This window comes from Lactuca sativa, chromosome 5, assembly GCF_002870075.4.
Source record: "Lactuca sativa cultivar Salinas chromosome 5, Lsat_Salinas_v11, whole genome shotgun sequence".
In the NCBI taxonomy this organism is placed as follows: Eukaryota; Viridiplantae; Streptophyta; class Magnoliopsida; order Asterales; family Asteraceae; genus Lactuca; species Lactuca sativa.
The window spans coordinates 254,717,565-254,727,146 of NC_056627.2; the positions used below are offsets into that span (position 1 = coordinate 254,717,565).

Consider the following 9,582-nt stretch of genomic DNA (forward strand, 5'->3'; position numbering starts at 1 on the left):
GTGGGTATGATGGATCAAACAAGTGTTTCGTGACTATTTTGTATGGTCTCTACAATGGACTCAACTTGGATTATGGTTCCTTGATCTGGTCTCAACTGGTGCAGAGTTTGAACTCCTCAGCCAAACACTCTGAAATTTCTTCTGGTCGTTTCTGGACCCTTGTCACTCGCCGGGCAATTAACTCTCTCCTGATCTATGTCATGAAGGATGATGTGCTTTCTTCTATAGCAACCTTTCACACTAAGAAGATTATTGTTGCTAATCTAACAAATTTTCCACAGAATGGTTCAAATCCTGAAACAATGTATCGATGTGTTTCTACAGAAAGTAATGTGATGGTTGAGTACCGATTGCTTCCTCCCAAGAATCCACGACAATTGACTCCTGAAATGCAAGCTGCTCTGGATGATATTGAGAAGCCAGCAAAGCGAGGAAAGAAAGCAAATTCCAAGAAGGTGGATACCAAAGGACCTTCTTCCAAGCCAGTTAAATCCAAGAAGCGAAAAGCTGAAAAAGCTACTTCATCGGCTCCTAAGAAAGTTAAGAAGATGGACCGAAGACCAAAGACTCTTTCACATTCCAACTCTGGTAATGATGAGGAGCAGTATGCTGATGAGGAAGAGGAAGATCAACGTGAAGGTTCTCCTAGGGGTAATACACCACCTCGGTCTCCAACTCCAGAAGGAACTCTTAATGATTTTGTTCCCACTCCTCCTCCATCACCACCGAATACTACTGTTCCAGTTTTGATTGCCCCAATTTCTCCAACTCCTACAACTCAAACTACTACCACTGTTCCACCACCACCACCTGTCAGCTCAATACCCTTATCTACAAACCTATTACCCCCTCCCATTATTTCCCAAGCAACTATCAACACTACACCGATCATCAGAGCCACAACCGAATCTCCGGTACAAGTCAACACATCTGATGTGTGGGCGAAGACTGAAGATAATTCTAAAGTTAAAACCAAGCCTATTTCCCCAACTCATTCCAGTGAGTCTAGTACTGTTCTTGGAGGCGCTGATTTTGAGTTTGATTCCACCTACTATAGTCCATACTGAATTCCAAGTGATGTTGATGATGAAGCTGCTCCAATGACCAAGCAACAGCTGAACAGTGTTCATGAAAAGCTAGATACACTGATCGACTCAACAAAGAAGTATAATGATGTTGTTTTGAAAGCGTTCATGGATACAACCCTGCAACAATATCATGAGTCCATCAATAAATCCACGACTGTTGTGGCTGACTCTACTTCTTTATGCAAAAGAGCAACATCCGATATCAAAGACCTTATTCATGATTCCAAGATTTTCTTAGAATCTCTCAAAGGTCATTTTGATACAAGTGCTACCAAGGTGACTGCCTCAATAGATTCTCTTTCTCAGCTACTTCAAGGGGAGCAAGTCAAGCTTGAGACAGTTCGTTCTGATATTCTAACTGATAATAAGTCTTTTCTGTCAACGGTTGATTCTCGTTCAGAGAAACTTCAAGCTGATTTGGCATTGGAACACAAACTATGAGAAGATCTTGCTCAAATAACCACTACCGTTGAAGTACAAAAGGTTGAACTTGCAAAAGCAGAATGGGAGATCGCTTTGTTGAAAATCGAGCGTGCGGTTTTTCGAAGCTGTGTTGGTGATGTTCTCAATATGCTGAACAATGTGGTTCATGCTCATGATCTGATTCTTACTCTTACCATCAGGAATCACCTAACCTCCAAGCTCCTTCCAGTGATTTAACTTTTACGTGAGATGAAGGGTGTTTCGGAGAGGAATGTTCCTCCGCAACAAGGGGGAGAAGGTAGGTCACAAGCTCCTCCTGTTCAACCTACTGTTAAACCGAAGGTGATTGTCAAAAACGAACCGAAGGATAATGTAGCTTCGGATTCTGGTAATCGAGAGAAGAAGAAAGGTCTCATTGATGAAAATGATGATAGTGATGAAGACAAAGAAACTATTGCTGATGCCCTGAAACGCAAGAAATGGGATAAGGAGATAGATGAAAATCTTCGGGGTGTAAGAGAAAAAGAAGAAAAGGATCGAAAGAAGAAAGAAGAGCATGATACTCTTGTCTGCAAACAAGCTCCTTTCCCTCCTTAGACTAGGGAAACACTGATCAAAGAAGCAATAGAGTTTCCTAGCATGTACTGGATGGAACCTGTTACTTCGTTTGATTATGAGAATACGAGGGACTCACAGTTTGATATGCCTATAACACGAAAGGCATTTACTTTTCACTGCTTTGTTTCAACTATTGAAGTTCCCTTCCTACATCCTCAAGTTGATCGTGAACTCATTGATTTCTATCTCAAGTTTGGTCATCCTTAGTATCTAACTTGGAGTGCACAGAGGATTACAACGGTTAAAGTGTTGAAACATAGGCCTGTAGGGAAATTTGTTAATGTTCATTTCAAAATAACTCGAGGTTCAAACAACTTAGTTTTTGTGATTTCCCTACCAGACCTTCCTAACTTAAATCCTCATGATTGGATTCTGTTGTTCAATACTTTGCTCACTAATGCGAAGGAGTATGAGACGATCCTAGAGCATATAAAAAGGATGTTGGCTTCCTATATCTATGAAGTTGCTAAGATGGATCAGGAGATTGCCAATGTTTTAAGGAAGAAACCGAAAGTGAAGCCTACTACAAAGCCAGGAGATATGTGACATCCCGGATTTTTAGTCAAAGACTGTGAACGGTCAAGTTCACAGTAAGTCTCTTGGTAAATTGACTTATTGAGTTTCAGTACAGTTAATATAAAATAAATGAGCTATTTCAACTACTATAAGATATCAAATGGTATTTTACTTCCGAATATGGAATTTGGCAAGCAAAACAAATAGCTCAAACTACAATGTGAAAATATATATGGAAAACTAGAATTTCGTAATAAGTCGTTGGGCGAAAAACAAACAAACTAACCTCGTAGTACGTGTTTCCCTGATTCTGAAAATATAAAGAACGTCCAAAATGGAGTTCGGATACAAAAGATACGACCGTTTTAAGAGCCACAAACCAATATAATATTGATTTTCCTAAAATCGTTAAAACCATTACTAACCATTGAGGGACTTGCACACCTCAAATGGAATTTCCGAAAACATTTTTGGACTCAGGCTATATCCTAATATTTAATTTTGTATTTGAAATATTTTTAGTAAAAATATTTATAAATGTTTAAAAATTAGACGTTTTCATGTTTATAAATCGCGAAATATTCAACTATTTATTTCGACATAATTTCTACTATTAGTTATGTATTTATATCCTAATATTTAATTTTGTATTTGAAATATTTTTAGTAAAAATATTTATAAATGTTTAAAAATTAGACGTTTTCATGTTTATAAATCGCGAAATATTCAACTATTTATTTCGACATAATTTCTACTATTAGTTATGTATTCCAGAATAATACATATAAAAATCCAAATACAGTTAATTTGTACGTTAATAATTGAAATAGCCCAACATTTAGTATTATATCTATCTATATTATGGTATGGATATGATTCATAATCTATTAGATGTTGTTGGTTAAATTGTCATAAATATACATCATATATAAGTGTATTTTAAAACCAAGGTTTAACAAATTAATAAATTTCATATTTCCTAACACATGAGTTTAAATTTATGTATTATCCATATATGTATACTAGAATATATAACTAGCAAAATAAATCAATACTCATTAAATACATAAATAATTAAGGTATTGCATTGCTTTTAAATTCAAACCAAATAAAACACATGGAAATTTGTTAATTACAAATTTTACACATTTCATAAAGAAACAAATACATTATACTGAAATGAAACTTATATTCTTTATATTCTTTACCCTTTCAATTGACAGCTTGCCAAACAAGTACACTATCAATTTTTGTACTCCTCAAATTGATAAGTCTAACCTTCAACTTAAACAAATTCACACGGAAATATTTCTCCTGTTTGTCCTTCAACTGCTGCCAGTGACTCATTCAAGACGGCAACAACACTCTTTCGATCTTTCTTCTTCCCCACGGGTTTCACAGTAACACCCAAAACACCTTAAGGTTTTGTTGCTGTTCTTCTTCTCCTTCACTTCCCTATCAAATGAACCAACCAAACACACCATCTATATCTATCCAAAAAAAAAAAAAAAAAAAAACTAACCATAGCAAACAAACACCCCGAGATCATTGTAATTTGTCTTCCCACTACTGTGAAACAATCAAAGAAACAGAGAAGAAGCAAACCTGATCAGTGGAGGGGAGGAAACGAATATCAGCTATTCCCTCCATCCCTCTTTCCCGTCGAGTTAACCAGCCAAACACCCCTGAAGATCATTGATGTTGCCGCTTCACCTATCCCATTCGATCCAACTGTTTCCTCTCTCTCATTCTCGCAACAGGAGAGGAACGGTGACAGCAGGAGGCTGCCACCGCTAGCAAACCATCGCCATCACCGAGCTTCTTCAACCCAACCTCCCACCTTCCTTCTATTTTTGATGACAGACTGATCCAATCACCGCCAAACCACCGCCATGGCTAGTTGATGCAACCCACGATCATAAACAGGCCCCTGTTGGCATAGTTCACTGGAGAAGAAGAAGCAGCGACCACCACCATTTTTCCTTCCTGCTTTCATTTATTCGACTCTCAAACAGCTTCCAGTCGCCTTTTCCTTGCTTCTCCATCAACCTCAGGTCGACTCCAAGGTTCCCGGTACAAAACACGCTTAGAACACGATCTTCCCGACATGTCCGGCCCTCACTGTCTGCTGTTGTCGCAGAGACAACCTCCGACCGCCACCGTCGTTGATGAGCCTTAGCCACCCTCCGCCGCTATCTCTGCTTGTTGTCATTGCTATGGAACCCCGATCGGCCACCACTTGATGATACTGTGAGTATTCGATTGACCACCACCATCATGTAATTTCTATTAATTGGATGTCCATACGACTACTCCAGTCGGAATCGTGAGACCTAGGTTGTGGTCTCGTCCCCAAATTGTTTGAACTGCAAAGAAATCGCGACTAGTAAATGAAGGGGAACTGTTCAAACTTGAATCCCATTTAATTAAATATAACCTTTCAAGTTAGATGAATTTACGAAATCGGTCCCTCCTATGAAATGATTTTCACTTAAGTCAAACTGCCATCAAAATAATCAAAAACAGACCCTCTCTTCAAAAATCCTAGCAAGATGGGTCCGAAAACTGTAATTTAGGCTGAGAATGTACAGTTTCAGTCCCTGTCTTGTAAACGGATTTCAAGATCAGTCGCTTGTTGAATGATTTTAGCAAAATCGATCCCTTGAAATTGTTTGAATTCACAAAAACCACCCTACACTTAATAATTAATACCAAAAGTAATCTCTTGGTTTTATTAGGTAATATAAATACACCTGCTGGTTCGTTTTATAGAACGAGAAATGTCACGTAACAAATCTCACGACAAGTTTCTCAAAAGGAACCGACTTCGAACGATTGGAACTTACGCTTCAAGGGTGAGTGCTTACGGCCCCTTTTCAATATTATTTCGGGGGGGAATACATGTGCCTATATATTTTGTTTATACAAATATATTACCTTTTTATGCGAAAAACCTAGTTTATAAAAATATTATTATTTAACAATTTACTATATTGTTACGGATAAACTAGTATGAATTTTCGTATACGTATTATGGTTATTTTATTGTAAAATAACCATTTCACACAACAAATACTACATGATACAAAGTTTTATGATTTTTTTTATATTATAACAAGTACGTTATGAAATTGTGTAGTATTTCAATGGTTCAAGATATTACTATACATGTATATTTATATGTTTATATGCATAAAGTTTATACATGTACATATGTTCATTAATTTGAAACATTCATTTTTAGTCTTGTATGATATGCATACTACTCGTTTAAAGTGTTTCAAAGTTTCAAGACTTCTATACATGAATACTTTTACGCATCGCTTTACACACATATACAAGTTCGTTATGTCAATACATATCTCTATAAAAGCGAGTAATTTATACTTCTATAAATACGTCAACCATACTCGGCTTTTACAAATGCTATACTTCGAAATTCATTATGCCCGGTACTTAACTATAATTAAGTTAGGGCTGAGAGTTATTCACAAACTTTTCGTTAATGGTTTTTGAGTGAGACGCTACTATTCATTAGCTGAGTTTAATTACTTAGCCTGCCCCACACTGCTATAATCGTTAATCTTCGGAGCGAGGTATATATGTATAGATCTATATGGGGTCGACAACCCCACCTGCGGTTGCTAGCTACAACCATCGACTGATCAATCGAAGCAGGTGATATGTGTCTACGATCGTTACTATGACATCCAATGAAGCGTCGTATGGAGGGGTACTTTTCGTCTATAGCTCGATTATAGAACTCACTAAAAACATTAACACGAATCTCTCTCTTTCTCTTACTACAACCATAGGCTTGGTTGCCTTCAAGTACATTTTTAAGTATGAAAATTACTTATACAATGCATTCATTTTGACTTTTAATGAGGTCACTACAAGTACATTTTAAGTAAGGAAATTACTTATATAAAACATTCATTTTGACTTTCAATAAGTCATTACAAGTACATTTTTAAGTATGTAAGTTACTTATACAAAACATTCATTTTGACTTTCAATGAGTTATTACAAATAAATGTTAAAAACATGAATTTACTCATATCAAAATACATGCTTGGATTTTAAAGACTCTTTGCAAATACTGTTTTTTTTAACTATTGTTATAGTTATACATACAAAGTTAATACTTTTTAGACTTATTAAAAGTATTACTGCGTTAGCAGAAAACCTGTGACACTCACCAACCTTTGTGTTGACTTTTAAAACTACATGTATTCTCAGGAAAACACTAAACAGACATTCAAGACAGATTGGATTACAGGTGACCAAGTTTATTTGTTGTTGTACCATACGCCTACCTGTTAAGGCAATTAATGTATTATTATTATTATTTGTAAAAACATTGTATCAAGATGGAATATGAATGCTATTTTGTTTATTGTTGTACTTGTGCTATATATTCAATTTGTCTGTGATCCATGAACTTAGTCATACACCCCGGCGTGTTTCGCCGCCTCGGCCGGGGGTGTGACAAGATATCAACAAAATGAGTCTCGGCGAGATTGATTCCACTCAACTCACTTTCATGTTCATAAGAGCCAAAGGTGAAAAGTTTTTGTTTGCTCTTGTTGACAGGCATATTTTCTCCACCGACTGCTTGGAACACATTCTAAATCTTATTCATCGGTGTAAGGAGAACTCTGACTCAGACAAGAGGAATTTTACGGACATGATTTGGTGGTACATCACTTTTAGACAAACTCTTTTGGCCATTATACCGAGCGTGTTCAAGACTGTCAAGAAGTCTACTATAGCTCAACCGAACTGAGCTCTCAGCTCCATTGACGCAAAGGGGGAGATTGTTGGATATCTAGTGTTACGTTATGGGCTCGTTTTTGTATATCCGGATTGGTCCTATTCATCCATGATTATAGATTAGGGTTACGTTATTTATAGTACATGCATGTATGCCTTAGATACGGTTGTCATTATTATCATTATTATTGCTTTGTAACCCTAAAACACTTCTACAGTCGAAGTTCTTAATCGAGCTCTTCTGAGGTGTTAAAGTTTAATCATTCTACTCTAGTTAAACCATTCCTGTGTTCTTTATTGTGTTATCTAGTAAGTTATCTTTTATTATTCTGCTTGAATCCATCGATCATTAAGGAATATCATTCCAACAATTTGTCTCAAGGATCATCACAACACCTTAACAGTGTACATAAGTATAGGCGAGCGCTCAATCCTCACTCCTAGATGAAGGCTAAACATGTAACATCCGGAATTTCAGGTATTTTGTTTATTCGATGAATTTCAAGTTTTATGGAAGAACTCGGCGAGTTGATGCGTAGACTCGCCGAGTAGAGACGCGAATCATTATCCCCCTGGATGGCTGGACTCGGCGAGTACACGCTGTTTAATGAAACCCTAATTCCTCAGGTTTGGGGCCTATTTAAAGGGCCTTATGGCCGTCATTTGCGGCTACCAGACCCCAGAGAGAAACCCTAAGTGAGCTAGAGCGTTTGTGAGAGAAAGGGAGTTATTTCTTGATCATTTGTTAGTGTTTTGCAAATAGAAGAGGACCCCAGATAAAAGGAGGCTGAAAAAGGTGCTAATCCAGTGATTCTAGAGCTCAGAGACTTCATTTTGAGGTATTCATTCGACCCTTCTTCAGTTTATGGTGTAATTCTTAGAGTTAGGGCTTTTTAGCCCTTTAGAGGATGGTTATAAGGAGTAATTGGTCCCTTCTCGTGTTGGTGCTGTAGATCTCGACCCAAAGAGGTCCAGAGACCCTTTTCCCTTGAGCTTTATGGGTGTTAATGGAGGTTATGAGCTTAGGATGTCATTTTAGAGGCCATATCTTCAAATAAGGCCTTTGAGCCTTTGCATGAGCACCAAGATGCTACCTTTACGTGATTATAATGCTTTGGGAAGCTGGATCTATGATTTAGAGGAGCGGATCTCACCTCAGGAGACCAGTTCAGCTTGAGCATGGCATGAATTCGTCGAGTTCATTAGTCGAATCGGCGAGTAGGACGAGGGTTTTCCCGATAATCACACAGTTGGTGACTCACTGAGTTGGGGAAGCGACTCGGTGAGTCAGAGGGAATCTAGAGGCCAGAGTGCACGATGGTACTCGCCGAGTCAGGAGCCGGACTCGGCGAGTTGGGTCGGGACATTTCACAGAATGTGATCAGTGATGATTTGCGGAGTTGAGGTTGACTCAGTGAGTCGAATGAGGACTAGGAGGGTGAAGAACACATGTGGACTCGCCGAGTCACAGTTGTGCACTCGGCGAGTTTGGTCAAGGTTGACCGTTGATTTCGTTGACTTTTAGGGTTAGTCAATGTTTGGACCTTAGAGTCATCGAAAGGGTAGGATAGTCTTTTACCCTTCCTAGAGGATGTATAGAGAGAGAGTTTAGCCTAGCCCGAAGGGTTGTATTAACTAGAGTATTTATTTCATGTGATTAGGCAGGGGCTAGACCCGAGTTTACCGAGTCAGAGATTTACTGAGATATCCGAGGTGAGTCTTCTCACTATACTTTACCTTGAGTAGGTAACTAGAGTTATGCGATACAATGTTCGTATGCTATATATATGTTATGAGTTGTACTGCATTATTCTATGTGATTTATGCTGTGCATGTTACAGAGTTAGAACCTGAGGGTTCACAGAGTTTGGGTGCACGGACCCACAGAGTTATAGCCTCGAGTGGCTAATATGTGTTATATGTGGTATTTTAGGGAACTCACTAAGCTTTGTGCTTACAGTGTTTTGTGTTATGTGTTTCAGGTACTAGCGAGGATCGCGGAAAGGCGCCGGCTTGATTAGTACACACACGGGATTTTTATGTTATGAGATCTTGGGATTGATATATGTTATGAATTGAGTTTTAAAACAATGATGTTTTATGAATAATGAATGAATTATGTTTTTATAAAATTCGAAAAATTGTTTTGGAAATTACGGTG

General features: G+C 37.9%; 2 long non-coding RNA genes across 2 annotated transcripts; one reads left to right on the top strand and one right to left on the bottom strand.

Moving 5' to 3' along the window:
* Positions 1–3,708: 3,708 nt before the first annotated feature.
* Positions 3,709–5,099, bottom strand: LOC128134131 (uncharacterized). Its single transcript, XR_008232458.1, has 2 exons — positions 4,251–5,099; positions 3,709–4,100 (listed from the first exon to the last, which is right to left on the bottom strand). It is a non-coding gene; the product is annotated as an uncharacterized LOC128134131 (long non-coding RNA).
* On the top strand, positions 4,759–7,044 carry LOC128134132 (uncharacterized). Its single transcript, XR_008232459.1, has 3 exons — positions 4,759–4,895; positions 5,384–5,500; positions 6,888–7,044. It is a non-coding gene; the product is annotated as an uncharacterized LOC128134132 (long non-coding RNA).
* The last annotated feature ends 2,538 nt before the right edge of the window (positions 7,045–9,582 follow it).